This window comes from Crotalus tigris, unplaced genomic scaffold, assembly GCF_016545835.1.
Source record: "Crotalus tigris isolate CLP2741 ecotype Arizona unplaced genomic scaffold, ASM1654583v1 scf7180000019798.211333, whole genome shotgun sequence".
Taxonomy (NCBI): Eukaryota; Metazoa; Chordata; class Lepidosauria; order Squamata; family Viperidae; genus Crotalus; species Crotalus tigris.
In genome coordinates, this window is record NW_024097716.1 from 57295 (window position 1) to 84471 (window position 27177).

General features: G+C 36.5%; 1 pseudogene; it reads left to right on the plus strand.

Annotated features, from left to right (window-relative positions):
• The window catches only part of LOC120317731, a 167031-nt pseudogene that overhangs the window by 14413 nt on the left and 125441 nt on the right, over window positions 1-27177 (plus strand).

Below are 27177 nucleotides of genomic sequence, written 5' to 3' on the forward strand. Positions count from 1 at the left end.
AAGTATCTTGGCTTGTTGGAGTCAGACCTGTATTTTTGTTCAAGGTTTACATTTCAGTTGATATCACCATACCAGACTTTATTCGTTTTATTTCTGAATCCAACATTTTTGAGTAAAGAGAAATCCAACTTATCTGCTTTATTTCCTCAGACTCTTCATTTTAATTTCTCTACTAGTCCAACTAGGATACTGAAAGTGATCCCTTTGAGAAAAAGTGCTCCAAAAGGAAAGCTAGAACAGAAAAGTTGAGTCTGATTTTATATCTGTACCTAGAGATGGGCCAATTCTGTCTCATTTCATTATATGAGGTGATTACAAGATTCTGTTTAAGATAGGGTGGCATTGTTTGTTCATAGGATTCTGGCTTACAATCTGTGAAAGGCAAAATATGTTTTAATTAACAATAGAAAGATATAAAATTTACTGGATTTTATAAAGAACAGACTCTGCTGGATAAAATTTTGTTGAAAACGGATGAGAATTTGATTAAGAAACTTTAAAAATTTCTACTAAATTGGAAGTTGGAAGAAGAAAAAGTAAAAGAAACAATGACAGTATGGGCAAAGAATTTTGGATATTCTATAGATTTGAAAGATTGGCAAAAACTATGGGATAAAAATATTACTAATCTTGTGGAAAAAGTAAAAGGACTTTCACGAATTCCAAAGGATAAAACAGAGAGGTTCATTTGCGCAAAGGTTCAGAAGTGATTAATAATCATCAAATTTCTGAACAAGGGGGAGGATCCAAACTACAGCTTTATAGGTTTCCTTTTCTCAGGAACAAAGGGAGCATAGATGGAACCTATATTGTATAACATTCAGTTAGTTTCTCACAGGCATACAATGAATAGAGAGTTTCACTTTATACAATGTTTTATATAAGATGTTTTACAGATGGCATATGACACCAGTTCGATTAGCAAAAATGTTTAAAAATGTATCGAATATTTATTGGAAATGTAAACAACTGCCACACACTTATTATCATGCCTGGTGGACAAGCCCTAATGGAAAGAAATATTGGCTTAAGATTCATAGATGGCTGGAAAAGATGATGAAAATACAGATAGAATTTAAACCGGAATTGTTTTTTACTAGGAATAATAAGATCTGATTATGGTAAAGAGAATGATTATTTAATATTATATGTTTTAACAGCTGCAAGAATAGTATTTGCCCAATTCTGGAAAAATGAAAATTTACCACCTGATCAAGCTATGATTACTAAAATTTTAGATTGTGCAGAAATGGATAGATTAACACTGGAGATTAAAGAGAAACCTGACCAGGTTCGAATCCCATAAAGAGTGTGGCTAACTGATGAAAGCAGAATGAGCTCGAAATGGTCATGTTAGTCTCCCAACTTAATTCTTTAACTCTTTGTCAAGAAAAAAAGAAATTTGGATTTGTAAATGTTTTGCATTAGCGACTTGAGCCTGCTTAATGCCCCTATTTGGGGGGGGGCTGCAAGGCAAAAGAGATTGTAAAAGTAGGACTGCAGGATAGCAGTTAAAATGCCAAGGTGTAATCAATCAGACTGGTCTGTCTGAAAAACTTTCTGTATATACTCCCTTGACTTGGCTGACAAAGAGGGGAGTAGAGCCTGTGGCTTGGTGGTTAAATCACTGCCTAATATGTAAACTTCCCAGGTTTGAATCCCATAAAGGGTATGGCTAACTGATGAGAGCAGAATGAGCTCGAAATGGCCATATTAGTCTCCCAACTTAATTCTTTAACTCTTTGTCAAGAAAAAAAGAAATTTGGATTTGTAAATGTTTTGCATTAGCGACTTGAGCCTGATTAATGCCCCTATTTGGGGGGGGGCTGCAAGGCAAAAGAGATTGTAAAAGTAGGACTGCAGGATAGCAGTTAAAATGCCAAGGTGTAATCAATCAGACTGGTCTGTCTGAAAAACTTTCTGTATATACTCCCTTGACTTGGCTGACAAAGAGGGGAGTAGAGCCTGTGGCTTGGTGGTTAAATCACTGCCTAATATGTAAACTTCCCAGGTTTGAATCCCATAAAGGGTATGGCTAACTGATGAGAGCAGAATGAGCTCGAAATGGCCATATTAGTCTCCCAACTTAATTCTTTAACTCTTTGTCAAGAAAAAAAGAAATCTGTATGTGTATGTATATGTATATGTGTGTGTGTGTGTGTGTGTGTGTGTGTGTGTGTGTGTATTAAGAATATTAAAAACAAAACAGTGATTCCTGGGTAGACTTATATTAAACAATAAAATATACGAACACCAGGAAGTTATAAAACTATAAAAAGTTTTAATAAAATCAGAATAAAACCAAGCTTTCACTGGCATCTGCCAGCATCATCAGGGTAGTCTCCAGTCGATGGGAGAAGCTATTTATAGATGTGGCGTTCTTTGCGCCCGGCTTCTTGACCTTGTCATGGGTCCCAGCCAATCCACCTGCATTTTAATCGTAGTTTCTGTGTTGCAAGCTGTAATTTCCTCACTTTCCTTACTTGTGCTGGTACCGCAGCTCTTCCTCCCTTCTTTGCATAACTGTAAGTCGGGGGGACTCCTTAATTCCACGTAATTAGATGTGCACTGTCTGTGTTTATGTTGTTGAGGATGAGGAGAATAAAGAGGAGAATAAAGTGAGGAAATTACAGCTTGCAACACAGAAACTACGATCAAAACGCAGTTGGATTGGCTGGGACCCATGACAAGGTCAAGAAGCCGGGCGCAAAGAATGCCACATCTATAAATAGCTTCTCCCATCGACTGGAGACTACCCTGATGATGCTGGCAGATGCCAGCGAAAGCTTGGTTTTATTCTGGTTTTATTAAAACTTTTTATAGTTTTATAACTTCCTGGTGTTCGTATATTTTATTGTTTAATATATATATATATATATTTAATATATTTATATTTAATATATATATATATATATATATATATATATATATATATATATATATATATTTAATATATATATGGCTGCTCAAAGCACGAAGCTGAAAACACCAGCCTGAAGATGACCAATGGGACTTCGTCGAAACGTCGCCAAGACACTTCCAATTTTACGTGGGAGAAAACCCGAACAACCAAAGACCTACATGCAAATACCTGCACTATGAGGGGCTCCGGCGCGATCGTGCTACAGCTGGTCCTGCTCCTGGCCCTTTGGGGTGCCTCAGAGGCTGAAACTTCAGAATGCTGTTTTGATGTAAACAAACCCAAAGCCACACCGATGACGAGGCACCACCACAAACCAGAAGCCAGACCACAGCTGCATCATTAGCCACTTTAAACCCCTCCAATCCATACATGAAGCAAACTGACACCCCCCATGAAGAGGAGGCCAAAAAATAGCAAGGCAGCCCAAAATCTTAAACCCCTCTGCAACTCAGACTAACCTGAGCACAACCAAACAGAACACTCCCCCAGCCAATCAGAGCACAGCCAAGCCCCTAACCATTCAGAACACACCTCCACCCAATCAGAACACAGCCAAGCTCCCACCCAATCAGTTCATACCCCCACTGGCAGTTAAAAGGAAGAAACAGCTAAGACCACACATTGCTGTTCAAAGCACGAAGCTGAAAACACCAGCCTGAAGATGACGAATGGGACTTCGTCAAAACGTCGCCAAGACATTTCCAATTTTACGCGGGAGAAAACCCGAACAACCAAAGAGCTACATATATATATATATATATATATATATATATATATATATATATATATGTAGGTCTTTGGTTATTCGGGTTTTCTCCCACGTAAAATTGGAAGTGTCTTGGCGACTTTTCGATGAAGTCTCATTCGTCATCTTCAGGCTGGTGCTTTCGGCTTTGTGCTTCTATGAGCAATGTGTGATTGTAGCTGTTTCCTCCTTTTAACTGCCAGTGGGGGTATGAACTGATTGGAAGAGAGCTTGGCTGTGTTCTGTTTGGATGGAGGTGTGTTCTGATTGATTAGGAGCTTGGCTGTGCTCTGATTGGCTGTCAAAGAAGCCTTGACAGCTATCCAAAACAAATATAACCCCCCAAAACACATCCTAGATCTGAACAACCATTGTCTATCCAACACAGACTTCATCTATAACAGACAAAAATACAAATAAATAGAAGGAGCACCCATGGGATCACCCTCTCACTTGTCATTGCAAACCTCTACATGGAACACTTTGAAACCCAATCTCTAGAAAAATCTGAACACAAACCCAAACTCTGGCTCAGATACGTAGACGACACCTTCATAATCTGGCTACATGGGAAAGAAAAACTGGACAACTTCCTCATACACCTCAACAGCCTACACCCCAAAATATAGTTCACCATGGAAACAGAAGCTAATAACCAACTTCGCTTCCTAGATGTCTTAGTCTACAAGAAATCCAATGGCTCCCTAGGACACACCATCTACCAGAAGAAAACACACACAAACCGCTATCTGAATGCTCTCTCACACCACCACCCAGCACAGATCAACTCCGTAGCCAAGACACTCATCTTTAGAACAAAACCCTTAGCCCTATGAACAATACCTAAAAACCGAACTACACACTCTCACTAATGTACTTACATCCAATGGATTCCAACAAAATAAGATTACCAAACTAATCCAAAAAGAAACCCCCATTAAAACCCAAGACAGAGAACAAGAAAACGGCAAAGCCCTCCTCCCTTACATAAAAGGCACCACAGACAGAATCAGTAAGATCCTCCACAAACACAACATTAAGACAGCATTCTGCCCAAACAGAAAAATATCCACCATCCTAAGAAACCCCAAAGATAAAATTGAATTAGAAAATCAAGGAGTATGCGAAATCCCATGCACCACTTGTCCCACCACATACATCGGACAAACCAACAGAAGAATAAGTGCACGCACTGAAGAACATAAGAACTCAGTCAAAAAAGAGGAACCAACTTCTTCCCTGGTCCAACATCTTAAAATCACAGGACATGACATTGACTTTAAAAAGACCAGAATTATCGCCAAAACTGAACATTTAAATAACAGAATAATCAGAGAAGACATCGAGATAGAAAAACACCCAGACAGCATGAACAAACGAAATGATACCTCCCGCCCACCAGCCATTTGGAAACCTGCCCTTATTGACAAACGACTCCCTAACACAAAAAATGACACCAGAGCCACACACAAAAACCACACAGGATGTCACCACCACACATCCACGCAAAAAGCAAACCCAAAGCCACAATGATGATGAGGCACGACCACAAACCAGAAGCCAGACCACAGCTGCATCATTAGCCACTTTAAACCCCTCCAATCCATACATGAAGCAAACTGACACCCACCATGAAGATGAGGCACGACCACGAACGCGAAGCCAAAAAATAGCAATGCAGCTCACAGTTTAAACCCCCCTGCAACTCAGACTAACCTGAGCACAACAAAGCCCTCACCCAAACAGAACACTCCCCCAGCCAATCAGAGCACAGCCAACCCCCCAGCCAATCAGAGCACAGCCAACCCCCCAGCCAATCAGAGCACAGCCAACCCCACAGCCAATCAGAACACACCTCCATCCAATCAGAACACAGACAAGCTCTCATCCAATCAGTTCATACCCCCACTGGCAGTTAAAAGGAGGAAACAGCTACAATCACACATTGCTCCTAGAAGCACGAAGCTGAAAGCACCAGCCTAAAGATGACGAATGAGACTTCGTCGAAACATCGCCAAGACACTTCCAATTTTACGTGGGAGAAAACCCGAATAACCAAAGACCTACATACAAACACCCGCGAAAACCCCAGAAAACCCCAGAATATATATATATATGTTTAACTAGCAAAAATGCAAGAACACCAGGAAATATAAAATTATAAAAAGTTTTAATAAGTTAAAATACCAAGCTTTCGCCGGCAACTGCCAGCATCGTGAGAGTAGCTTCCAGTCGATAGGAGAGGCTATTTATGGATATGGTGTTCTGTGCGCCCGGCTCCTGGATCTCATTACAGGTCCCAGCCAATCCACTTGCACTCTGATCGTAGTTTCCGTGTTGGTGATCATTATTTTCTTGCTTTCCTTGTTTGTATCTATGTCCCCACCCCCCTCCTCATGTGGCCGTGGATTGGGGAACCTGTACGTTTTCACTGTTTGTTTTCCTCATCTTTCTTCCTGATACTCCCCCTCCTTGTTCTCCTCCCACCTTCCCTCTTTCCATAGTCCTTTTTCACAGTTGCCATCTCATTGCTTTCTCCTACATCACAAGATTTCATTGCAGTTACCTTATCGTAACCCCTGTTCTCCAATGTTGTCCCACTAACTTTCATTTTCATATCAATGGGAGCGTTTCCAACGGCATTGCTAGGGCTCGTAACATCTTTAGGTTGACTGCCACTCTCCCCTCCACATAGAGTCCTTGGTATGGTGGTCGTCCCCTCTATCATCTTCAGGGGGAGGGAAGTGGGTGGGTTTTCCAATTCTCAGTTTCTCATTCCTTGCATGTTTCCAGGGTGGGTCACCCCTCTTAGGTGTTTCCTGGAGCGTGCAGAGGCTATAACATTGTGAATGATCGCCTCATCGCCCTCCCATTTGGTAATGTGGCTCACTCACATTACCAAAGCGAAAGCACGCTGTTGAAATAATATCATGGGTGGGATTAATCGCGGAATCGCTGACGGGGTTGGGTGATGTTATAACCCTTCCATTCACGACCACTCCGCATCTGGGTGTTGGTATGGGACTGCATCATTACCCAATTGCCATACAGCACCGAGAGACCTCAGACCCATCGGCAGTAGGCTCACAGCTGTTGATACGTTTTTCCACTCGTTGGGGGTCAGCACATGCCTCCACACTCGAAGGGTTGCTCAGTTGCAGGCTATTCCCTATCTAGGCACTTTCGGGGCTCTTTTTCTCCATCAACCCTCCTCCCAGAAGGCACGTTGTGGCTCATCGGTCCTACTTGAATGGACTGCGTGTGGATCCAGGAGCCATGTGCACAAATTGACTAGCACTATAAAGGAGGCTCCCATTGACTGGTTTTAAGCCCTGATGATATTGGCAGTTGGCTGACGAAAGCTTGGCATTAGAATAAATATTTTTAGTTTTATATTTTTCGTGGTGTTCATGTTTGTTTGTTTTTGTAATACATGTATGTATATGTATATAGTGCCATAAAAACAACTTTTGCGCTCTCTCTCTCTCTCCTCTCTCTCTCTCTCTCTGTGTGTGTGTGTGTGTGTGTGTGTGCATGTGCATATGCTTGCTTGGTAGCAAACAATGTTCAATGTTGTGAATCAAAATATGTCCTTGCATCAATGAATAAAGTGGAAACTTGTATTTCTATAGAAATGAAGGTTGAATTTAGGGAACACCAACATATAGGGGCTAACTATTTTCAGCAATTTTCTCTCCAACCATTTCTCACCTTATCAAAGAAGGTCCCTTATCCATTCAAAGCAGATCTTCAAGGACATCAGAGGAGTGAAGCAGGAAAAAAGAGCTGAAACCTAAAAAAATATCCTGCATTTTCAGCAGTATTTTATTTACTCCTTTGAATGAATCCCAACATAAAATACAAATCCGAAATTTCCAGCACTTAAATAAACCAATTTTCCCATTGTGTGAATTCCAGGTGATCATGTTGGCTGAATAGTCCTGGAATTATAATTGAAGCACATTTGGAGGACAGCAATTATACCATCTTGGAAAGGTTGTTATGAAGAAATGGGAAATATGTAAGAATGAATAAGATAGAAGAAAAAGGAGAATGAAAGGGTAAGTTGGTCTGTAGAGGAAAAGAAGAAAATTCTTCTCTTCGTAAATAAATATACAGTTGTTACTTGGCTTGCTTTTTATTGGAAAACAAAAGCAAAATGAGCTTTATTTTTCTCATTATCTTCTCTATTTTAAAACTTTTGACCCTGTCTGAAATGAAAATGCATGTATAATTGTTTTTGTAATTACCACAGTTTTGCTCATTTTTCTAAAACTACATTTTATCTTCAAAGAAGCCTTTTTGTACTCAAATGAGGAAGAAAGTGATGGCAGATAATATAATTTGTAGTTTTGTGAGTTTGGTTTCAAAGCATATTAATGTAATATACTGGAATTTGATATGATTATGTCATTTGCATAGTTGGTGTAACTTTTGCTCATATTATAAAAGACCAAAATGAGAACAGGTCTTACAAAATATTTAATAGTAATATTGCAATCAATATCTCTGATGTTGAAGTCATGTTTCTGCTTGGCAATGATACTATGGGAAGAAATAATCAACTGAAAGACTTAAATGTTGCAATTTTGAAGTCAGTGCTCCAATAATTATTGTAGGTGTCTTCATTAAGGTATTGCATCAGCATGCACACATTACAGCTTCTGATATCTTTACACAGTATTGCTGTAATCATGGATTTTTTTGCAGGCTGCAGAATGAATTTGTACATTTGTGTTCAGAAATGGAGGATTATAAACTTAAATTGAACATATGCATTTAAGCTATAATACACTACATTAATTTGATTGTAGGAATTGATCCTTGCTTACAAGTCTTTATCCCTCACTTTTTTCTGCTTATTTTTAAATGGGCTTTTGTATTAATAATGTACTGATAATATGTACATTATTCCATTAAGAATGGAAATTGGGATTGGAATTGCCATCAATAAGCAATGTGGTATGTGAAGCTTGGCATCATATAGCCGCATGTCAGGCTCCAAAAACTATGAAAGACATGTTGAAATTTTTCTAAGCAGTTTTCTTTATTTTTCTTCACCTATAGACAGAACTTTTGCCAAACTAAAGCATACTACTTGCACCATAAAATGTATACTCTGGAAACTTGTAAATAGTTGCAGTCTTTATGCTCTTTCTCCAAGGCAAATTATTTAAACCTTGTTGTATTTTGCTCCCCATGAATATAAACCCTCTTGGGAATCTGGACTACATTCTATTTCACTGTGTTACCTTAGCAATTGCAATTCCAACATTCCCAGTTACTGTTAAGCAAACCACCGTGGGTCATTAAGTGAATATTTCTGCTGGCTTTCCAATTGATTTTTCTTGTTGGAAACTGGCAAAAAAAGGTCAGAAATGGCAACCACATGATTAAGTGAGATTGCAAAGTCATGATTACAAGCCAGGCAATGAATGACCCAATAGCAATCACATGATCCTTTAGTACTTAGTAAACAACATGTTGTCTGGGTTCAAATATTTAACATTAACTTTTTCAATATAAATCTGTTCAATACTACACAATCCATTATTTTTTCCCTGATCCTTTTTTCTTCTCCATATTTTTTCCATTTTCCCTTCATTACACCATTACAATTTTGTATACAATGTATACAAAGTTAGATATAAACATCTTCATCATATGTTACTAATACCATACAAATAACAATAATATCAGTTTATAAATCAATAGTCAATTCATTAATCAATATCCTATTTTTTGTATTATAAAGTTTGATTTCCCATCAATATTTGAAATATCTTCATCAGTTAAGATTTCCTCAATATTAAATATTTATATAGCTGAAAATTTTATTCAAATCAATCCTCCTAAGTTCATATTTCCCATATCAAAAAAATAAAAATGCTATCTTAATTCTAAATCCTATCTTTCATTATAAAAGTCTAATTACATCTAAAAGTCTTCCGTTCTTTTAATCTTATTCAAAGAAGTATTTAAACCTATAATGCCCCCTCTAAAAGGTCAAATCTTCAGTTTTTTTAAATCTGACTCTCACTTTCTTTGTTTCTTTGCCAAGTTGCTTTCCAAGCCAGGGCAATTAGATCGCCCAGGGGATTTCTTTTTATTTTTGTAACAATTGCTTGGCATGAGGAAGACAATTTAGGTATGGTATTTTTAAACAACTCCCAATTCCTTTCTCCCTCCATTTCTCTTTTCATTTCCTGTCTCCCAAGTTGTGACATTTCCCTTAACAACTCTATATTCCCTTTTTAAACATTTTTTTCCTTGCCATCAGATATATTTTGCAGACCTAAGGGGTAAAAGGTCTTTTGCATTTTCGTTGTTAGCTAAGTCTTACAGTTCTTTTATCTGTTCCATCTTTAAATCCATTTCCTCTATTTTGTCTTTTGATGTCTGGATTATTTGTTCATACTTTGTAGTCATTGTCTGGGAGCTTTCTAGTTGTAGATTTAATTTGGAGATTTGCTCATTTATATTGTCTAAATTGTTTTTAGTCTCATTATGGTTTCTTTTTATATCCTCTTTGCATTCAACAATTGTTTGGTGAATTAGTTGTAGCAGAGAATATATTTCTTTCTGAAAGGTGTTTGTTTTTTCTTGAGGCATCATTCCTGGAGATTAGTTTTTCTGGTCTTTATATGTATCCTTTATAATCTAATAGATTCCATAGTATAGGTTCAGTTCTGAAAGAAATATTTTATAGTAATCCCTTGTATCAAGTATCCCCAAAATTGTCAGTCAGGAAAGTTTGTAATTCACAATGTTCGAAGTGTTCAAAATGTTCAACCTGTCTGAAAACAGCTCAAAAGCCTCTCCCAGCCAGACATAGTCCAAGGTCAATTTTTTCTTTCTCTCCCACTAGCTCTTGAAATTAAAAGTTCAAGGTCAGTAGGTATTTATAATCCAAGAAGGGCAGGATGATAGGTAAGCCACAATATTTTCTTTATTGCCAGCTGTTATCCCAGGGTAGGAATCACCAAGCAAAGCAAATTATAGTGCACCAGTAGATTTCATTCAAAGTCCATTTTCCATTCTTAACATAAAGGATTGATTTCTTATATTTCGCCTCAATGTTTTTTTTCAAAGAGAAAATCTTAACAATTATCTCAGTTCTCAAATTTATCAAAACTGTAGTTTTATATTACTTTCATTTCAGTATTATGTATTTCTGTCCCCCATAACAAATTTTAAACCACACTTCCATTCACATCTGGAAGTTTTAGGCTTCTTAGGAGTCTTTCTCTGGAAATTCAATTGTAAAATAGTAAAGAAAGGATCAATAATATCACCCAGTTCAAACATGCTGTTTATGACGTTCTAGTTAAAGCTTTGTTCTTTTTGTCAGCAGTTAATGGCTGTTCACAGAGATGTGACTGGTCTTTCCCCTGCTGGTTTAGAGGGCTTTCCTTGGCTTGAACGGAGAGACTGCCATCTCCTTGTGATTGACAAGGCATCACTCCTTCTTCGTCGCCTCTTCAGGGCAACTTTAGGCCCTTTTCAGCAAGGTGAAATCGGACACGGAAGGCAGAGCCTTGCCTTCCTGCATCTGTCTCGCCATGACACAAAACTGCAACACTTGCCTTCTAACTACAAGTGATTATGTAGTGTTGCAGCAGAAAATATGAAGTAACTTATTTTAATTATATCATAGAGACAAATTCATTTAAAGAAGTAATCAAATGTTGGTATGAATTTGTTCTGAATTTTCTATTTTTTTTTTGTGGTGGCTCTGATTAAAGAAAAGAATATAGAGAAAGTGAATCTGAATTTCAAAGTATAAACTGAAGTAAAGTCAATTTTGTGTATGATATCTAGCATCTTTAATTTGAACTTATGTCTGCAAGTATCAGTGCACAGACATATATACAGCAAAAGAAAGAATATCATAACAAATCATTCTCCAGAAAGTTAGCTTGACTGACATTTTTATTAATTTATCTTGAGTTAGTTTTGAATATTTATTTTAATAATAAATTATGTACAAGAAAGGTTGATTGAGCAATTGAGATTTAATTAGAGATATTGTTTAAAAAATTCTAGATATATCCAAGCTATCTGAAAAAAAGTCTTTTTAGAATATTTGAATGTATCTTATTTGTGTGTAAAAATATTTGATATAAATTATATGCTAGTGTACATTGGTTAGAAGCACTTTGCACAAGTTTATTGCTTCCTGCATGGATGTTCACAGGCACGTCCTCCTTGTTCTTATTCCTAATTTCTCCTTTTTTCTGCGCAGTTATCTTCAATAGAAGAGAATATATGTAACTCATTGTTGCTCAAGTTCAGAGTCTTTAGTGGTCTCTGAGACTGATTGTTTGCTTGCAGTCTTTCATAGCTCAACTGAGTAACATCATCAGTTCTCGTGTGTGTATGGTTTGCTTATTTATCTTCAATTTTATAGAATATGGAGAAAAAGTGAAAGCCAATTTCTTTGAAAGATCAATAATTGTTTTAGTTCATCTACGATGATCTGATCCTAGCTAGCAATTCCAAAATGACTATTAAGGACCTAGGTCTACCTCTAAATGACTAGTAAAATAAATTCTTGGAAGCTTTAGGGAAAATTGTTATGCCATACAAACACTAGATAGTTATTAGTTCTAAAATGATAGTCCTAAACAGCTAATTAGATTGGTGCTTGGTGCTGGAAAATTTGCCTGAAATTACTGACTTCACCTGCTTGGTGACTTCTCTATTGCCACCTTTGGGTATTTGGTATATACTACATGTAGAATTGAGAGCCCTAATACTTGTATTAACCTTTCACAAAGACTGGTACAATATATATTTGATTGTTCGTTTTAATTGAAAATGAAGTCAACATGCCCGGATGCTTGTTATGGATGTCTTGTCTGAGTTTTCGTAATGTTTCACAGTGGACTTCTGAATTGATGGTCGAACCACATTACATGAACTTCACTAGCAGTATTCCTTTGGCATATTCACATTTGGTGGGGTTTTCTATGGCACCACTTCCGGTATGATGTTGGTTCACAATAATGCTCACCCACATGCTGCTAGACACACCCAAGAACTTTTGAAGCATTTCTGTTGGGATGTTTCTGATCACCTCCTCCTATAACCCAGATTTGACAGCGAGAGGCTACTACTAAGGAATTTCAAACCTTGTAAGATGTTATTACAAATGCCTCAATTTGAAAGGCGATTATATTGAAAAGTAATGTAATGTTGTAGTTTTCTAATGTGCATAATAAAAGTTCTGTATCTGCGAGTGTCTATCATTGATAACCAAACAGACGTTTATTTCCGAATTGCCCTCATAGTTGACACATGGACTGGACAGAATGTAAGAGACAGAAACATAGTTTGTTGCACTCAGAAAAGGAATAGAGGCTCAGACAAAAATGAAGCAACAGAAACAGCACCAAAAAAATAAGTGAAGCACTAAGATATATTTTTAACAAATTGTGCAGAATTAAGGAGAAAAGATGAGGGCATTATAAATTACTCCAATATATTTTACTATTTTTGGTTTGTAATTAAATATGCAAAATATTTAATATGATTTCCACCCTCTAGATCACAGGTGTCAAACTCGCCGCATCATATGACATGTCGCGACGTATTGTGACTTTTTTTGCATTCCCAGAGCTGAAGTGGGCATGGCCTCTACGTGATGCATCCAGCTGCAGGCCTGTAGTTTGACACCCTTGCTCTAGATCAGCTTTCTCCAAACTAAGAGCATGATGACATTGGTGGTATCATGTGGCAATATTTCTAATCCAGCATTTGGCGGGAGGATGTCATAGAAATCCTGGAAATTTAGATTCTGAACTCCAGTTAAATGGAGGTTATTACTCATTATGTCCTTTAACAGATCATTTATAATGATATTAGGCCCAAATTATTGACAGAAAGTGAATCAGGGACTTGGCTCTTGAGTTATTTTCTTGCAGATGTGTTTCCAACTGTTATTAGTCAGGTTGTTTTGTTTTTTAAAAAACAAACTTGGATATGTTAAAATTCTTAACTATAACCCTGGTTTTTATCTTAGTCCAATATTTTTTTTTATATCTGGCAAACTTTTCAGTATTTTCTTTTCTCACATTATTTTACTTTATCATATTTTATCCTGTTTTACATTGTCATGACCACTGGTTACAGCAATAAACTTATTATACTGTATATTATGCCTTTACAGTGAATAAGTGCAAACAGATGTATGCAAAACAAACATAACTTTTTTGAGAATATAATAAGTAATCTATAGGAGCAAGCTGTGTTGTTATATTTCAGTGGTGCAATGAGAGCTCTCCAGATCAAGAACAAACTTCAATCTACATGGAAGTGAGCAGTTTTATCAGCAAAGTATTTAATAAACATGTAAGAGCAAGTTATTTAAATATCAGGTTTCTAACCAGATGGTCCAGAAATAATTAGGTCATGAAAGTTATGCACTGTGGCATTACACTGAGGCAATTGTACTAATTAATTATGTATAAATAGAATAAGATAGAAATGAATCATCCTGTTCAATGTGCCATTTTAACATAGCAGTTTAATGTTAACAGTGATTTTCTTTAAGGTTATAGTAAGTTTTATAGTGCTTATGCAGATAAGTTTTCCTATCTTTAGGGAGTCCTGCCCCAAAACATTTCATATGAATCAATGCTATGATGATTTTCTGAATTCCTGTATTCTAACTCATACTTTTGGCAGCAATTGTACAGATTTAAACATTATGACAGGATTGGAAAATTCTTTCTGGCTTGGACAGTTATTACTCTCAGTTTACTGAGTTATCATAATTTCATATACTACAGCATTATATCTTGTATTCTGTTTCTTGTAACACAATTCTGTGCATGTTAACATGACAGGATCTCAGAACTACTTGGCAAAAGTGTATCCTTAACACCCAGTTTAATCATCTATTTTGTTCTAGGACTAGCAGCTAAGCCTGAAGTTTGAGAGACTTCTAAGCCAAGACAAGTGTAGAAGAACACTATTCTATTTGTTTAAATTAAAAAGAATTGATTCCATAGAATGGGAGTATTTTAAAGTGTGAAGCTAAGCCATAACCTAGCCAGAATGCTGATGAGAGTTAATTCATCAATGAAAAACGTTGGCAGGCAAAAAGGTCATTCTTGAACCCTCACATCACAGCATGAACTAAGTTTTTCTCCTGAGACATGTTTGTTTTATACAATTGTACCTATATTTTTCACAGTGTAGTTTTTATACAACAGATTTAAACTAATCAAATAGCCAAGATTCTCTCAGATTTCTTTTACTGGTTAAGAATGAACTGTTGACTTTTTGTTATAGCCTAGTCTTCTAGTCCTTTGTATTCTTTGTGTGTGTTTCGGGGGGGGGGGTGCCTTCCAGGCAGGTTGACTCCGAGAGACTGCCCATATTAATTCTTACCGGGTTTTTTAGTAAGATTTGAAGTAATTTGCCAGTAGGGCTAGAAAGAATGGTTGGCCCATGGTCACTTAGCTGTGCATAAAACAGAATTAGAACTCAGTTTCTAGCACAACGCTTTAACCACCATCCCAAACTGGCTGTCTATTCTTTGTTTAGACATCATTATCCTTGTTTGCTACCCAGAATAGAATCTGGCATCTTTAAGTTAGGTTTTAAAGTACAACATTTCTAAAACTATTTATCCCCTATACTTCCAACAAACCATTCTCTCTTTGTATACAAAGCACTCACAAAGAGAAACATATCTTCACTTAAGTTTTATTGCATTCCTTCTTGCTGTAGAAAAATCCTTCTTGCTCAGCTCTTTACACAACGAGTTAATATTAATTGGGCTAGTATTTTAAACTTTATGTATATCCTTCACTGGAAGACTTTTTTAGTGGATGACTTTAGATAGAACCTGTAAATATAAGATAACCCTTTATTTTAAAGATGATTGGTAGAAGGAAGAAATCATATCCAGTATTTGTCAAAAGCTAAACAAGTCAAACCTGTAAATGTAAGATAAACCTTTATTTTAAAGATCATTGGTAGAAGGAAGAAATCATATTCAGTGTTTGTCACAAGCCAACATGGGTTTGTCAAAAACAGATCATGCCAGACAAATCTTATTGCATTATTTAACCAAGTTACAAAATTAATGGACCAGAGGAATACTATGGATATAATTTACTTGGATTTCAGTAAGGCATTTGATAAAGTAGATCACAAACTACTACTTGATAAGATAGAAAGATGTAGGTTAGATAGCATCACCACCAGATGGATTTGTAGCTGGCTGACCGGCCATACTCAGCGTGTGGTCCTCAATGGAACTGCATTTACATGGAGGGAAGTGTGTAGTGGGATACCCCAATGCTCTGTTTTGGGCCCAGTGCTCTTCAACAACTTCATCAATGATTTGGATGAGGGGATAAATGGGGAACTCATCACAGACGATACCAAGCTGGCAGGAATAGCCAACAGTCCAGAAGATAGGCTTAAGATACAGGAGTATCTGGACATTGGGCACTATTTAACAAAATGAAATTCAATAGTGAAAAAAGTAAGGTTCTACATTTAGGCAAGAAAAACCAAATGTACAGGTATAGTATAGGTGGTAACTTGCTCAATAGTAGTAACTATGAGAGGCATCTTGGAGTCCTAGTGGACAATCACTTAAATATGAGCCAGCAGTGTGCTGCAGCTGCCAAAAAAGCCAACACAGTGCTAGGCTGCATTAACAGAGGGATAGAATCAAGATCATGTGAAGTATTAATACCACTTTATAATGCCTTGGTAAGGCCACACTTGTAATACTGTATCCAGTTTTGGTCACCACGATATAAAAAAGATGTTGAGGCTCTAGAAAGAGTACAAAGAAGAACAACAAAGATGATTAAGGGACTGGAGGCTAAAACATATAAGGAACAGTTGCTGGAATTGGGTAGAAAAGGACGAGGGGGGACATGATAGCAGTGTTCCAATATCTCAGGGGCTGCCACAAAGAAGAGGGAGTCAAGCTATTGTCCAAAGTGCTTGAAGGCAGGACAAGAAGCAATGGATGGAAACTAATCAAGGAAGAAGCAACCTAGAACTAAGGAGAAACTTCCTGACAGTTAGAACAATTAACCAGTGGAACAACCTGCCTCCAGAAGTGGTGAATGCTCCAACACTGGAAGTTTTAAAGAAGAGACTGGACAGTCATTTGTCCAAAATGGTATAGGATTTCCTGCCTGAGCAGGGAGTTGGACTTGATGATCTCCAAGGTCCCTTCCAACTTTATTATTATTATTGTTATATTATATTATTATTATATTATTTTATTTTATTATTTCATTCAATTATAAATAGCATACATAATGAATGTTGAAATAAGTATTGTTTTATTTAAAATACTTTTTATATTACTAAAAATATTTATTGGCAGATGTACAGATGCTCATCTGGGCAATTTCTGGCTACAAATTAGCTTAAAAATCAGAACATTCTTGTTAACTAGTGTCAGCAAGTTTAGTCATACTATGCTTGTAGTGGGCATGCTTGATTTGCCTTTGTCACTTGGTGGTTTCAGAGTTATTTTAGCCTTGTGTGAAAAAGGTAAGGGAGTCCATGTGGATTTTACTATGCTAGTCATTGCTGGCTATAGGGGACAGCATCTCCATTTCAAGGCTATTGAGCCAGGACTGTCTGAAAACATTTTTGCACTTGTGTGGTCAGAATGATATCACAGAGCACTGTTACCTTCCCAAAATGGTACCTTGCATGCTTTGAAACTGCTAGGTTGGCAGGAGTTGAGGCAAGGATGGAATTTACTCCATTGTGTGGTGCTCAGATCGTGAACCTGGGCTTCTGGCTTTCCAGTCAACAAGCCCAGCATCTTAACTGCTGAGCCACCACATCATCTTGAGGACCTAAACTAATTGTACCACTAGTTTTAGAAAGCCTAATCTGGTCACATCTATTGGTAGAAAAAGAAAAGAAATCAGATTTTTTTTCTCTTGTTTCCTAATAAAATTTCCCAATAGAGAACCAGCTGGGCAGTAAAGACATATTTCATTTATTATTTATGGTTAGAAGGTTCAAATAGCTAATTAAAATATAAATCTAAAATGTGACATTAGATAAAACAGTTTAATGAACAACATATTCTATAAATATTACACAAAATCCCTAAAACCCAACTTATTGATGTGTGATTGAAAACCTTGTTTTTATAGCCATTGTTAAAAAGTCTTGCTGTTGCTTTAGTAATTTTACTAAGATAGACATGCTCATGCCATTGTGAATAAATTCTGCCCAACACTGGAAGAAAGATCTGACATATGTTGTTGGGAACTTAACTTTGTCATTGCTATATATTTTCTAAGTTTAATACCATGCATTAACCAAATTTAAGCAAGAAAGATTTTCATATGTATAATATATTATGTCATATGGCCAATATAAATGCTTACAATATGGTTTCTAAGGTTCCTAAATTCTTGTAAACATTGCTAATTGGTAAAGGTACAAGAAGAGGAAAGTTGGAAATCAAATAGCTTTGAAAAAAATTGTTTATTTTTGAACATACATAAACAATAAATGATAAGACATTAATGTTAAGCTTAACATAGTTTCTATTGACAAGTTTTCCTGTGATGTGATGATGTTAATAGGCCAGCTGCTTTAAAATATTTAGTTCTCTTTTTAAAAGTTTTATTTGGTTGCTCCATATATTAGTTTTAGAGTCATAAAAATGCTAGGTAAGCTAGATTTTAATTGTTTCAATGACATTATTCATTCTCCAGTACAGGAGATGGAGAATCCACCAATGGGTTTTCTCTGTCTGCCTGCTCTTGAGACCAAGTTAGCATGTCAAATTAGCCAAACTTGACATGCCCCCTGTTGCTAGGAGACCTAGTCTTGACTTGGTCTCAAGCTCTTGAAGACATGTCAGGTTTGGCTCTCTGATTTCAACAGTCTCCATTAGCTAGCAGACAGATTTCCATTGTTGGATTCTCTTCTTACCTTTCAAATTCAGCAGGTCGGTGGATTCTTTGATCCTCTCCTCACACTCCATCTCTCTTCCAGAAGCGCTGGGATCAGCGCTGCCTCAGATTGGACAATCTAAGGCTTGGTTGGGGGGGAGTGACTGCAGCCATTTTTTTCCTTCCCCAGGACTCTGGGTGAGTTCCCTTCCTTCTCCCCTCACTTGTGGGACTCCTTGTGCTGCTGCTCCGACCAGCCCCTCAGTGTAAACAATCCCACGAGGCTTCAGGCGGCTTCCCCAACGGCCGGCAACTCGTGGCTGCCATTTTGGGTGCTGCCAAAGCCTCCGAGAACTGAAAATGAGCCGTTTGCCTCACGAGGCTTCAGACAGCTTCCCCAACGGCTGGCAAGTCATGGCTGCCATTTTGGGAGCCGCCGAAGCCTCTGGCAACCCAGAATGAGCCGTTTGATCGTTAAAGCAGGTTCCCTTCATAGACCAGCCAAAATTAAGTTTCCAGCTAGTGGGGTCGGCGGAAGGGCTCCTGCTCCACATGGAGCTTTGGATCACCCCAGGGAACCCCCCTGAAGCATTCAGAGTGGCCGCCATTTTGACTGCACCCTTTTTGCAGATTATTCAGTCCTCAATGGTGGTTTGCTTGTAGGGCACTTTTCACTCTCTCCCCCTGTGGATTGGTTTTTAGGACTGCCAGCAATTAGACTAATCAGTTTTACTGCAGCCCTTAACTGGAGTAGAAGGGTGCTCGGCCATTCTCAGCCAGCTTTGATCCTAGGCCACCATTTTGAACTCATGAGTGAACTCTCCTTTAGTAGCTCCTCTGCCAGGCCTTCAACACGCTGTCTCCTGCTCCATTGTGGCAGCAAGTAACCAGATAGTAGGACGGAGTGGGCGGGTTTTTAACTAGGGCTTATTTTTAGGGTAAGGCCTATATTAGGTACAGACAAAAAAATCAGGCTAGAGCTTATTTTCTGGGTGGGTCTTATATTCGAGAAAACACGGTACCTTCTATGGCCGAGATATATTTTACATGCCGGTTGTGGCAAATGACATGACACAAATAGGTCTATCTATCATCCAGAATCTTACCATTGCTCTCAGCTATGATCACAGGTTCTCACATTCTCTGCTTAACTCTACCAAGTAATTGAATTGTCTGAAGTTGTGGCTAGTAACTATGGCTCTTCACTTAATATGTAGTTACAAAAGACTTGGATTTAACCTTTATATCTTCCCAACTCATTTTACCATATATTTCCCCCAAATACATACTATATTAAAATTCTCATTATTTCATAGTCAATGAGAAAATGTACTCTAAAGCACTTTGATCACTGAGGCTTATCTTTCCTAAAATAAGCTGCACAAGATATTGAGAGCTGTTTTCATCTCTTAAAATGCTGAAGATCAACCCATTCTATCCCCAAACAATTAAATAGATTTCAGTTTTAGTAAGGCGAATATAGGTGTCCCAGGATAATGTTGCAGGATTCAATCACTGGAAACAGAGGTTTAGTCTTTCAAACTTTCAGACTTGCTCTGGGGCCCCATCCTCAGGGAACTTCTCTCTCACATTCTGGTCCTGGTGATTGACCCAGACTGGATCCTGCAAATATAATTTAGTATAATTAATTTCCATCTGTTGCATAAAAAAATATAATATGAGGCAACTTTTATTCGGATTCAGTTTTCATGCATTTCTTCACTAAAGAAAAGAAAAGAAAAGAAAAGAAATCGGAACAGAAATATAGTATAATCAATTAGCCAAGATCTATAAAGGCAAATATCCATCCTGAAGTTTCTATCTTCCATTTTCAATGGATGCCTGTTAGTTTTTTCCTCATTTTACATTTTATTTTTCATGTAAGGAAATCCTTTAGAGTTATACTGCAGACATTTCATATCTTGTAAATGTATTTTAGTATTATCAAATATTCTGTATGCTTCATTTCTGTTAAAAACACTTTTTTTCCAAATCTCATTGTAACTACAAAAAACAGTTTAAAACATTGATATTGCTTCATTGTGCAGTGCTATGCAATTTGTTTGTTATTTGCAACTTCTCAACACTGACAGTGTTAAATAATTCTCTCCTCATGTAGTACATTCATAATTCATAATTCACATCATAATTCACATCTGTCTGTCGAGCAGCCTATTGCACTATATGTGGTACTCTGCATTGCTATCATCTCTTCCTTAAATTGCTCCAACTGTTCATGGAATAGAATGCATTAAAATTTCTTATGAGCTAATAAATCTTTAGAAATCCTGCCCCCTTCCCAAAAGTAGCAAAATACACTTAAATCATAATTAATATAAGAAAACTCTAAGTGTAATTAAGTTCTGATAATCTTGCTTCCATAGTAGAAGGAAGTTTATTCCATATTTATTGTTAGATGTTTAACAAAAAGGTTATTAGTCTGTCAGTATTCAATTACCCTACAATATAGCATCGCATATAATAACTGTATAGGTTTTGGGCCTAAAGGTTTTTTTTTTAAGGATAGAATATTTGTCACTTCAATGAAGTACCAGTTTCTAGTAATAACACAAACTGATACATGCTGAGCCAATACATATTTCTAGTAAAGACAATTATAGGTGAAATCTTAAAATCTATAATTTAATAACTATATTTGTATCCCATATCTTTGTAGAATAATTATTCTCAGCATTCTTGGTACATAGTGCTCTGATTTAATTTGGTTTAGTGGTCAAGGGACCAGGTTAGAAACCAGGAGATTGTGAGTTCTCGTTCCACTTTAGCCAAGAAAGCTGACCATTTCAGCTTTTGCTTGCAACAAGCCAATCAGTCAATTCCTGTTTCAAGCAAATGGATCAATACTTGATTGATAAAAAAATGCAGACCTTGCATTTGCAGGAAAACATAAGAAATAAAAAAGTGCTATGATCTAATATAACATAAACATTGAATCATAATATTCTTTATTTTCCTTAATAGGAGGAACCATCCATAATATATGTGTGACAAAATCGCTGTAGTTTGTTTGTTTTTATATCCAATAACACTGGGTAGCTTACAACATAAAAACACTGAAAGCATTAAAACCATCCATTGTAAAAACACAACAAATAAAACATTTACAGCTAAAATCATGGTCACAAGATGGCAAAGAACAGAGCTGGATACACGGTTGGGTTTGAATTTTAATTTTAATTAGATTTTAATTAAATTTAATTAGACCTTCAGTCTGAGCTACCCCATTGAGTCCCCAAGCCATTTGGCAGAACCAAGTCTCAAAGAACTTATAAAATGACAGAAAGGTGGGATCTCACCTCAGAAGGTAAGATGTTCCAAAGGGCAGGAGCCAAAGCAGAAAAGACTCCTCTCCTGGGCCTCACCAGCTGAAATTCCTGACTGATGGGTCTACAAGATGCCCCCTCTGCTGGCATGGGTGGGATGGGCCAAGCCCATTGTGGTAAGACAGTTCCTCAAGTAAGCTGGACCCATGCCATTCAGGGCTTTAAAGGTAAAAACCAATGCACTCACTACAGCTCACAGAGTAATGGAATAACATGGACCCTAAAAACTACCCACACTGTTGCACACCAGCTACAGTCTCCGAATGATCTTGAAGGTAGCCCCATTCAATAAACTGTAACTGAAAAAATCCTGTTTTTGTAATATTTGAGAAATATGTTGGTGCCTCATTTAAGAAGTAATTATGTAATTAATATAAAATTAAAATAAAAAATATATAGGACCTTGTGCATGTCTATAAGCCAGCATTTGTCAAATGTCATGGAACAAATGATATAGATATAACAATATATTATATTTGAAAGTTTAATGAACCATTTTTCATGCTATATGACAAGTATATTGTGCTTCTTGGAAACCAGCATCACTACCTTGTTCATGTCAGCAGTCACTCACTGAAAGGCTTTTTCTGATTCTCTCTGATCATTAAATTAGAAGAGTATACAATTATTATAATTCAAGGTTTAAATCTATGACACTGCTGCCTTTTTATTTGCCTCCCTTTGGGGATAAAAAGATTATATATCTAAAAATAGAACACAATCTAATAATTGGAAGGATTGACTGTGTTTTGCTCTTGGGAATTGTTGACATTTTCTGTTCTTGATACTGTTTTCAGAAGTTTTGGATAAATGTAATTATCAAAAGGAATGAATCTTCAATTGATTGTCTGTCACTTTATACTTGTCTCTTCAATTCACTATAGATCAAAATCTATGTTTAGAAAAGACCTAGTTGATAAACCAGTGCTGCCATTTTCTATGTTTTTTCCACTGCAACTTCTATCAGAATGGCTGTTGTAAAAGATGACATGAATTGAAGTTCAAAAAACATTGGACGTAAAGAGATATTTTATGTAACACAATGGCCCTTTTGTGTTCCCTGAAGTCCCAACTGCATAATTAATAATTGATGCCTTTGAACCATAGCAATAGCAATAACACTTATATACCACTTCACTGTCTTTACAGCACCATCTGAGCAGTTTACAAATGTCAGCATATTGCCCCCAACAGTCTGAGTCCTCATTTTAGCAATTTCAGAAGGATGGATGACTGAGTCAACTTTGAGCTGGTAGTAGGCAGAGTTTACTGGCAATGCTGCATTTTATCCACTGCGCCACTATGGCTCCATATCTTTATATGATGCATATTCTCCTCAAATCAGTGGATTTGAGCATGGGAATTGGAGGAAGGAACAGAGGAGAGAAAGAGAAGGAGTCAGGATCTGACTGTAGTAAGAAGAAAAAATAATATAAGATTACCTTATCTATATCTAATACCTATTAATCCAAAGTAGATGTAATTTCAAATGCTATGTTTAGCAGTACATTTACAGTGGTGTTACTTGAAATGCCATCTTGAGAGAGCCTTATAAGTGGATTTTTTTTCCTATATTCATCTCCCTAAATCTATAAAACCTCAAACTTGGGGCTACTGTAGTAATCAATATTCTACCTAGCCCCTTAGGTAGGGCCAGGGCAAACTGAGAGTTATTTCCCCTTTTTTTTTCACTCCAAACTAGGGAATATGAAAGTTTCCTTATAATTGTTTTGATTTGGGGGGGGCAAGCTAAAAGAGGAATACCTATTTTCTGTAAATGGATTTAAGATTTTTGAAGCCATGATATTTGACTCTGGCAGGCCTGAATGAAAACAACTTTTCTTTCTCAAGTTTTATCCCTTCCTTTGTTTTCCATATTGCCTTTCTCCATGGCAATCCTCTATCACTACCCTGGTGTTCTTTTGGACTCTTGAGTAAAAAGCTACTTTATACAAAAATCTAAGAACAGCCTTTCTTTAGGAACAGAGTGTGTGCTTTTCCAAGGCTCTCTTCTTTCATTTACAAGATGAATTTCAAGATACTGTAATGCTAAGGAAGAAATTGCTTGAACCTCAAATTGGAAATCACTGTATAAAATACTGAGCTTGATGGTCAGAATCACTATAATGCTGGTTCCTATTTTTACTTATTGTACTTTCTTCTTGTCAAGATTAATTCTCTATGTTGATTTTAGACTCATCATGTATATCCTACCTGTTAATCAAATGCCTATTAATAAATGAGTGAACTTTAACTTTTGGGTGTCTCCTGTATTATTAAATATGTCACTTCAAAAGAACTATAAAACTCTATAATAGTTTTTTTCCAGAGAAAACATATATGTAAATATTCAGTTTATAATTGCATAAATGTTTTTCAGAAGTTTTGATACTAACAAAAATAACAATATAGAACAATTACAAAATGATAATTTCATACTTCTGTGTTTTTTCCTCTCTGTTTCCCTCACTTTTATCTGCACATTCTCTATTAATGCAACAGATATAAAACCACTTTCAACTGGAAAAAGTTTGTAGCCTCATTATCTATAGAAAAAGGAGGTTGCTTTAGAGTTCAATTTTCAAAAGGCTATTGAAAAGGTCAATAGTTTCTCTAATTGTCCAATTACTATATACTAATTTTTCTTTAAATAAAAGTGAATAAAAAGTTATACTTAAAAAATGGGTAAGTAGCATGAATGACATAAGGCTAGAATTGTACAGTGAATGGGCATAAATAAAATGTAATTTTAATGGTTAGTTGAAATAATTTTTAAAACAAACGTACATCTTTAGTGAATAGATTGATTGTTACAGAATTGCAGTGGATTTAACTGTCTTTCATCATTTAGCAAACCTAAACATTGGGCTTACATACATACATGCCACAGAATAACTCAGGTTTTTATTAACCTGTTTCATGAAGCTGGCCCATGATGGATTATTCTTGACCCATGATTTCATATGATGTACCAATCCAGTAATAGGAGTAGAGCAGTGTATTATCTGGTGGCTGCATATTTAGCTGCCATAATTTCATCAGAATATTGTACCTACATCTAAACAGTGTTTGATGTATATTTGTTTTATCTGTATAATGTATAATCTGAATTTTATAATTTCATAATTTTATTTCAGTTTTAGGTTTTGCATTGATAAAATGCAAAATAAAAAGCAGCTTGCAGAGGAATGGTTTTTCAAACCTTTTCATCTCAAGGCACAAGGTGCTAAACTGTGAGTCCCACATCTCATAAATGGGACTTCCAAGAAAAAAAATAGATTGAAGGGATTCAGGAGGAGAAATCAAAGTGAAGTTTTAGCTATGCATTTGCACAACACTTTCTGTTCTGTTTCATTTACTTGTGGCTCATTGATGTGGCACACCTTTGGACTTTTCACAGAACACAAATGTGCTCCAGCACAATGGTTGAAAACCACTGCTATAAAGAGTACTTGTTGAGAGTTTCCACTTCTTGTGAGTGCAATGAGAAAGACCTGTAGGTATGCATTCTCTGCAGGAGCACTCCTCCTGTGGAATTCATTCCCATCAATTTAAAGAACTATATCCTCACTCCTAATATTCAAGAAGCTTTTACAAACTTTACTTTTAAAATGCACACTTAAGGACTGAAATGAGGATAAGAGATGTATCTGAGTTGAGATTAATGTAGCTGTACAATGTTATAGTTTTTTATATAATTATGATGATAAATTTATATAAAGTTATGGTATTTATTATTTGACACCAGTAGTTGGCACTAGGCTGGAAACCAGGAGATTATGAGTTTTAGTACTGACTTTAGTACTGGCATGAAAGTTGGCCGATATGACTTTGGGCCAAATATTCTCTCTCAGCCTATGATGTCAGGCTTGAGCAACAAGCTGTTTAATCTATACCAATAGATTGCAATCAGTGGATCAACATATGGCTGATTTGGAAAAAAAGAAAGGGAAAATGTGAGGAAGAGGAGGAGGAGGTGTTTTATATATTGCATGGTATGTTGTAAACTCCTTAAAGTCATATGATCAGAATTACATAGGAGCATTTTGAATTGAAGACTTAATTCTAAAAGCTAAAATGATTAATATAATAATAATAAATCTTTATTGATTAGCCCTTGGGCCATATCAAAGTGCAAAGTTCCAGCAACAAAACATTACCAAAGTTGATAAAAGCAATTTAAAATGAACTTTGGTAAAATACAGTTTAAAATGGAATTAGAGTAAAATATGACTTCAAATGAAATTAGAGTAAAATACAGTCTAAAATGAAATTAAAATAGAGTACAGTAATTTAAAATAAATAAAATATGATAAAATTATATCTTGGAGTCACCCTTGCAATCTACCCCAATCAGTTCCACATATGCAGATCTCAACTGAACCATTTTGTTTAAATACTGTGCTGCGTTAAATGTTATTTTCAAGTTCTGGCCGCACATGAGGTAAGTTGTTTTGATATGGGGATCCCAATGACTCATTCATTTGATATACAGACCGAGATACCTGTCTCTCACCCTCTTGTATAGGCAACAATCAAATAGTATGTGAGCCAGGTCTTCTACCTCTGCCGCTCTGCAAGTGGAAGATCAAACAGATTTCTGACAAACCTAGCAGACAACTTTGTCTCCCAAAAAGTAGAGAAGGGAACTAGGGGATTAGCCATTTTGGACCTAATTCTCACTAACAGAGATGAAATGATAGAAGGTGTTGAAGCTATAGGAATCTTGGGAGGAAGTGATCATGCAATATTGGAATTCAACATTATGGAATGTTAATATTATGGAACACAGTCAAACTAAAGTCTTGGACTTCAAGAGAGCTAATTTCAATAAACTTAGAGAGGGTTTAGGAAGGATTCCATGGATGAGAATCCTCCAGAGGAAAACAACTCAAGAGGCTTGGGAAATTTTGAAAAGTGAGATAATAAAGGCCCAGTCTAGCACAATACCAACAAAGAGGAAAAATAACAGCTCTCAAAAGAAACCGACATGGCTGCATAAAGAACTCTCTGATCAACTGAAAGATAAAAAGGACAAGTATAGAAAGTGGAAAGAGGGACACATAACTAAGTCAGAATATCAGCAAATAGCCCAAGCCTGCAAAGATGAAGTGAGAAAAGCTAAGGCTCAAAATGAACTAAGGCTTGCAACCAAAGTCAAAAATAACAAAAAAAGCTTCTTTCAACATATAAAAAAAAACAAGACAAAAGTGAAGGAAACGATTGGTCCATTAGTGGGTGAAAGTGGCAAGAAGATGA